Here is a 7,518-nt window from a genome sequence, read left to right on the forward strand (position 1 = left end):
AATCGGGTTATTATTGTTGTGAGCCATCTTTTCAGAGGCTCCTCTGTTATCATGCTGTTAACTGGGTTCAGATCACAGGTTGTACGGTGTGATTGGTGTGGCTGGTATGAGTCTTACCCGGGATTCAAAATCCTTCCTTATTGTGTACGCTCGTCCGGGCACAGTATCCTAACTGAGGCTTGGAGGAGGGTCATAGGGGGAGGAGCCAGTGCACACCAGGTAGTCCTAAAGCTTTACTTTTGTGCCCAGTCTCCTGCGGAGCCGCTATTCCCCATGGTCCTTACGGAGTTCCCAGCATCCACTACGGACTACGAGAAATAGAATTATCGGTAAGTAAATTCTTATTTTATTCCCCTTGCAGTATATACAGTTCCCAAGAGGAGACGCAGAGCCACCAAAGTGGAGCTTGCTCCACGGGCAATGACCTCTGTACTGGTTGCAGAACTGCGCGACATGGATACCAACATGCAGCACCAGGGGGATGCCCGCCAACTCCGTTTTATAGAGGCAGAGAGCTGCAGCAATCCTTCATTACACAGATAATGGGACACCAAGAACGCATCTTGAACCAATATCAAGAGCGGCAGTTTCAGTTCATGGAACGCTTCTTGCCACACAATCAGGGCCACAATATGTACCCACATAACCACCCCAACCAGGCCCCCCCCTGTCCCAGAACACAGTTATCCATCATATTCTCGAGGTCACTGCTATGACCCCCCTAACCATAACCTCAACCCCGACCCCTAATATTTCATCTCCAGAATACAAAATCTATAGGCAACTGCCATAGTCAGTCTTTTGAATGTATATTTGTCTTTTTCATATATACTTTTGTGCTGTTATAGGCCACAATTTTCATGTTTGGGTGTGTGTGTGTGGGGGGGAGGGGCTGTGTTGGAAAGTTAATTTTATTATTTTGGCATTTTATGCCAAGTTGAAACCTATATATGCCTGTGCATTTAACAGGTTACTTTTGCACCATTAAAACAAAGTAAAAAACTTGGCTAAACTTTTGTTTATGTGCAATTATTTATATTAGGAATCCCGTAACATTTCTTTATGCTGGGTACAAATATTTTAACTGTTTGCCACTCATCTTTATGCCCCTTAAAAAGGGCATTTCTAATGGCATTCTTCCTAAAATTAACGCCCATCCTGGGCTCTGTATGAAAGGTACAGACCCGGGATGTCTCTGCTCCAAATGCTGGTGTGAAAGGTGCCAACCCGGGAATGTCCCTGCATGAGCCCGTGGCAGTATTCCCGGGTTTTGTCCCTGCATTTCTGGTGTGAAAGGGGTATAAGAAAGCTATGGAGTCTCTACCGTATAAAGGTGGTGTATTGTTTGGTGAAGGTCTCGCTGAGTTGGTATCTACGGCTTTTTTGCCTTATGTTCCTCTACAACAAAAGAAAGCTCACCACTTGCAGATGCAGTCCTTTCGGACAAATAAATACAAAAAAGGCAGAGGTTATTCCTTCCTTGCTAATAGAGGAAAAGGTAAAAGATCTCCGGCCGTGGCAGGTTCTCAGGAGCAGAAGTCCTCCCCGGCTTCCGCCAAATCCACCGCATGACGCTGGGGCTCCTCTGCGGGAGTCCGCACCGGTGGGGGCAGGTCTCAAACTTTTCAGTCATTTCTGGGCTCATTCGGCCCTAGACTCGTGGATTCTGGAAATAGTGTCCCAGGGGTACAAACTGGAGTTTCAAGACGTGCCCCCTCAACGTTTTTTCAAATCAGCCTTACCAGCTTCTTTTCCGAACAGGGAGGTAGTATGCGATGCCATACAAAAATTGTGTCGGAATCAAGTTATTGTCAGAGTTCCCCCGGCACAACAGGGAGAAGGCTTTTATTCAAGCCTGTTTGTGGTCCCGAAGTTGGGCGGCTCGGTCAGACCAATTCTGAACCTAAAATCCCTCAATCTGTACCTAAGAAAATTCAAGATGGAATCTCTCCAAGCAGTGATCTCCTGTCTCGAGGAAGGGGATTTCATGGTGTCGGTCGACATAAAGGATGCCTACTTACACATCCCCATATATCCTCCGCATCAGGCTTACCTGCGGTTTGCTACTCAGGATTGTCATTACCAATTTCAGACGCTGCCATTTGGTCTATCCACGGCTCCGAGGATTTTCACCAAGGTAATGGCAGAAATGATGGTTCTCCCTGCGCAAGCAAGGAGTCACAATTATTCCTTACCTGGACGATCTCCTGATAAAGGCGAGATCCAAAAACAAGCTGGAGCAGGACATTGCGCTCACCCTGACAGTTCTGCAACAACATGGTTGGCTCCTAAACCTGCCGAACTCACAGTTGAATCCGACAAAGCGGCTGTTGTTTTTGGGAATGATTCTGGACACGGAATTACAGAGAGTTTTTCTTCCAGAAGAGAAGGCTCTGGAAATTCAGAGTTTGGTCAAACAAATTCTGAAACCAGCGAGAGTATCAATTCATCAATGCACTCGGCTGCTGGGGAAGATGGTGGCGGCCTACGAGGCCATTCAATTTGGCAGATTCCATGCCAGGGTGTTTCAGTGGGACCTGTTGGACAAGTGGTCCGGATCTCATCTGCACATACACCGGAAAATAATCCTATCCTCCAAGACGAGAATCTCACTCCTGTGGTGGCTGAACAGCCCTCACCTCCTAGAGGGGCGCAGGTTCGCGATCCAGGACTGGATCCTAGTAACCACGTATGAGAGTCTCCGAGGCTGGGGAGCAGTCACACAGGGGGAAAACTTCCAGGGAAAATGGTCAAGCCAGGAAGTTTGTCTACACATAAATGTTCTGGAGCTAAGGGCCATTTACAACGTCCTCCTTCAAGCGGAACGTCTTCTTCACAACCGGCCCGTCCTAATACAATCGGACAATATAACAGCAGTAGAGCACATAAACCGCCAGGGCGGAACAAAGAGCAGGGCGGCAATGGCAGAGGCCACAAAAATTCTCCGCAGGGCGGAAAGACATCCAAGCGCTCTGTCAGCGGTCTTTATTCCAGGAGTGGACAACTGGGAAGCAGAATTCCTCAGCAGACACGATCTCCATCAGTAGAGTGGGGTCTTCATCAAGAGGTTTTCACAGAAGTGACAAGTCTTTGGGGAATTCCTCAAATAGACATGATGGCGTCTCGCCTCAACAAGAAACTTCAGAGATATTGTTCCAGGCCGAGGGACCCTCAAGCAATAGCAGTGGACGTGCTGGTAACACCATGGGTGTTTCAGTCGGTGTACGTGTTTCCTCCGCGGCCACTCATTCCAAGGGTGTTAAAGATCATAAGAAGAACAAGGGTTCAGGTGATTCTCATTGCTCCGGACTGGCCAAGGAGGGCTTGGGTCTAAAGTTAGGCTCGATTAAAGTACAAATTTCGGTCTTATCGGTTTTCTTTCAGAAACCATTGGCCTCCTTTCCTGAAGTTCATACTTTCGTGAAAGGAGTTTTGCACATCCAACCTCCATTTGTGCCCCCAGTGGCACCATGGGATCTTAACGTGGTGTTGCATTTTCTTCAATCACATTGGTTTGAACCTTTACAGAAGGTTGAGTTGAAATTTGTCACTTGGAAAGTGGTCATGCTATTGGCCTTGGCATCCGCAAGGCGGGTTTCTGAGTTAACGGCTTGGTCTCACAAGAGTCCTTATTTAATTTTCCATGAGGATAGAGCGGAGTTGAGGACTCGTCAACAATTTCTGCTGAAGGTAGTTTCATTGTTCCACATGAACCAACGTATTGTGGTACCAGTGGCTACTGACGCCTTCCAGGAGTCAAAATCTCTCGATGTGGTCAGGGCCTTGAAGATTTATGTCGCCAGAACGGCTCCACTTAGGAAAACGGAAGCTCTGTTTATCCTGTATGCTGCCAACAAGATTGGAACGCCTGCTTCAAAGCAGACTATTGCGCGCTGGATCTGCAATGCGATTCAGCATGCTCATTCTACGGCTGGATTGCCCTTATCGAAATCAGTGAAGGCCCACTCTACCAGGAAGTGGGCTCATCCTGGGCGGCTGCCCGAGGAGTCTCGGCATTACAACTCTGCCGATCAGCTACTTGGTCGGGTTCAAACACTTTTCCAAAATTTTACAAGTTTGATACCTTGGCTGATGAGGACCTCATGTTAGGTCAATCGGTGCTGCAGAGTCATCCGCACTCTCCCGCCCATTCTAGAGCTTTGGTATAAACCCCATGGTTCTTGAAGCGTCCCCAGCATCCTCTAGACTTATGAGAAAATAGGATTTTAATACCTACCGGTAAATCCTTTTCTCTTAGTCCGTAGAGGATGCTGGGCGCCCGTCCCAGTGCGGACTCTATCTGCAGTTATTAGTTATGTTTACACACAGGTTGTGTTATGTTGTAGTCACCCTGTTGCTGACATGGTTCATGCCGTTGACTGGGTTTCTGTTAAATGCCATGTTGTACGGCATGCTTGAGGTGTGAGCTGGTATGTATCTCACCTTAGTTAACAATAAATCCTTTCCTCGAAATGTCTGTCTCCCTGGGCACAGTTCCTATAACTGGAGTCTGGAGGAGGGGCATAGAGGGAGGAGCCAGTTCACACCCCTTTCAAAGTCTTAAAGTGCCCATGTCTCCTGCGGATCCCGTCTATACCCCATGGTTCTTGAAGCGTCCCCAGCATCCTCTACGGACTAAGAGAAAAGGATTTACCAGTAGGTATTAAAATCCTATTTTTCAATGGCCACACCACAAGTGGCACACGTACACAGCACAAATAAGTTTTATGTTCTTGCACCACTGTGTGTGTGTGTGTGTGTGCGCGTGCGTGTGTGTGTGTGTGTGTGTGTATTATAAGGGCACGGTCGTGCCCTTATATTAAGGCTGAATCGAACAAACGGAATTCTCCCATAGGGAACTTCTGAGATGGGGGCATGGTGTTTGAGGGCTACACCTCAAAAATGATTGGACATACTGAGCTGAAATTTGGCATGGACGCGTAGAATCGTCACCCGCTGCTGCATGCCAAATTTCAGGGCAAAATAATAAAAAATGAGGAATTGGGAGTAACCTAAAGTTCCAACTGTCAGTTTTTTTCTGTGACTTCCTGTGTGGCTGTCACAACTGAGGGCTGGTGCTGACCAGGGGGAAGCCTCAGTTGTAGGGGCTGAGGTATATGTGTACCTGGGAGGCAGTACAGGGTTCTTGGACATGCAGGGAACCTTTAGAACAAATGCCCGAAGGCGTGACCACGACAACAAGGGAAAGTTCAAAGGTTTTATTAAACACAGTTCCGAGGAATACTGATGACTTGGTACTGGTAATAGGAAACACAGTTCAGAGAAATACTTGGGATCGATGACGGAACACCGATGGTGACTTGGAATCGATGACGGAACACCGATGGTTACTTTGGGATCGTTGGTAAGCTTTGAGTGAAGCTGGGGTTCGCAGATAGAAATGCATTATTGTACTTAGAAGCACAGGTGAAGCATGAAGTGATGCTGGGGAATGGCTGCTGGGAAGCCGGAGTTCAGACACAGGTGAATCAGGGTAGACTGTAGAGGGTTAATCACTGGAGTGTCGGGTTACACTGCAGAGTATAATCACCAGGGAGTCAGGCTGAACTGCAGAGAAAGTCCATGTGAGAACTGCACACTGGAATCACTGAAGACAATTGAAGCACTGACATCTTTCCACCCCAGGAACAGGATATTTATACCTGCTGGGAAGCAGGGATTGGCTGGCTGATTAACCAGCGACCAGAGTGCAGCTGCTGTGTAATCAGGCTGAGAGCAGAGTGCAGCTGATAGGCTGAAAGGTAACATGTGATTAGGAAAACATGGCTGCGCCCATGGTAGCTTTTGGAGGGAAAGATTGTTTGTAACTTGAATGTGAGCTTTAACCATGAAGCTGCCAGAATCACAGTAAAGAGATTTGAGACAATGAGATGCAGCGTGCTGCACACAGACAGTGCAGATGGAATCCAGGCTTGGAACACTGGGACAGTCTCAGGAGGCATTTGGAAGGTAAATACTGATAAGGAATTACCTAGATCGTGACAGTGGCTTTTTGACACCGTTTTCCCATAGAGTGAATGAGAATTTTTTTGGGAAGGCATAACTCAGGATAGAGGACGAATTAAGACTTGGGGTTTGTTTTATTAGATAGATCTTGTCCCAGTGTAGTGCCTTTTGGGGTTGTGGTTTTTCAGAAAGTTACAGATTTTTTTTAATTAAGTAAAATATGCCCCATTATAAAAAGATAGGGCTTTTAAATTTGTTGCGGCTGCGCAGTGGCCGCCAGCAGGGGGTGTACAGAGAGTAGCTTCACTAGGTGTACCAAGATGGCTGACACTGTACATCTTGTGCTGTGTGCCCGCCTGCCAAGCTCCTTCCCTACTACTATTGGAGACATGCTGGCAGGCCGGAGATGCAAAGAAGTCGGTGTCCTTCTGCAGGGCGCTCTGCCAGGCACAGAGTACCTGCACTGTGACAAGGTATGTCCGGCCACCCTCCTCTCCTGCTGTGTGCCCGGCTATCCCCCCCCCCCTTCCCCATCCCGCTGTGTACTCTGCTTCCTCCCCTCCCGCTGTGTGCCCGGCTATTCCCCATCCCGCTGTGTACCCGGCTTCATCACCTCCCGCACTGTGCCGCCGCCGCCCCGCCCCGACGCGGCATTTAAACTGCAGTTCCCGGCCCTCTCCCCAGCATACATCACTCAACTTGGAGGGGCAGATTGGACCACCAGGACAGGCCACCGCTGGACCGGTCCGATCCCCTCTTCTGCTGGGTCAGCTTACCATGGCTGGCCCACCAGGTATCATGTAAGAGACGTGCTAGTGGGATCTCCCCCTCGCACTGGCCGGTGTGCGCGTCCGTGTAATGGAGTCCTGTGCGGGGTGGAAGAGACTCCGTGCGGCATGCCGGGAGGCCTGTAATGGAGTCTGTATGATCGGGGCACAGAGGCTGTGGGTGCGGGGGGGCCGGGACACGTTGTAGCCTGTGATGCGGGGAAACTTTCCACGCTCAGTGTACATCACGCGTGGGGTTCCCCCTGCCCCAGACATGGTGCTGTCATTCCCCAGGGTAATGCAGCCGCCGTGTCACGGCATCCCCTGAGGTGACCTGGGAGCAATTTTATGAGGTGTCACCCACACAGCCATATACTGGCACTGGCCTCCCCCCCTGCTGTGTCCCCCCTCCCTCCTGTGTCCCCCCCACCGCCTCCCTGCTGTGTCTCCGCCCCCCGCCCTCCCTGCTGTGTGTCCGTCCACCCCATCCCCCGTCCTCCCTGCTGTGTGTCCGTCCCTCGCCCTCCCTGCTGTGTCCCCGCCCCCCCTGCTGTGTGTCTGTCCTTCCCCCCCGCCCTCCCTGCTGTGTGTCCGTCCCCCCCGCCCTCCCTGCTGTGTGTCCGTCCGTCCGTCCTCCCGCCCTCCCTGCTGTGTGTCCGCCCCCCTCCCTGCTGTGTGTCCGCCCCCCTCCCTGCTGTGTGTCCGTCCGTCTCCCCCCCGCCCTCCCTGCTGTGTGTCCCCCCCCCGCCCTCCCTGCTGTGTGTCCGCCCCCCCCCCTCCCTCC

Source organism: Pseudophryne corroboree, chromosome 1, assembly GCF_028390025.1.
Source record: "Pseudophryne corroboree isolate aPseCor3 chromosome 1, aPseCor3.hap2, whole genome shotgun sequence".
NCBI classification, from domain to species: domain Eukaryota; kingdom Metazoa; phylum Chordata; class Amphibia; order Anura; family Myobatrachidae; genus Pseudophryne; species Pseudophryne corroboree.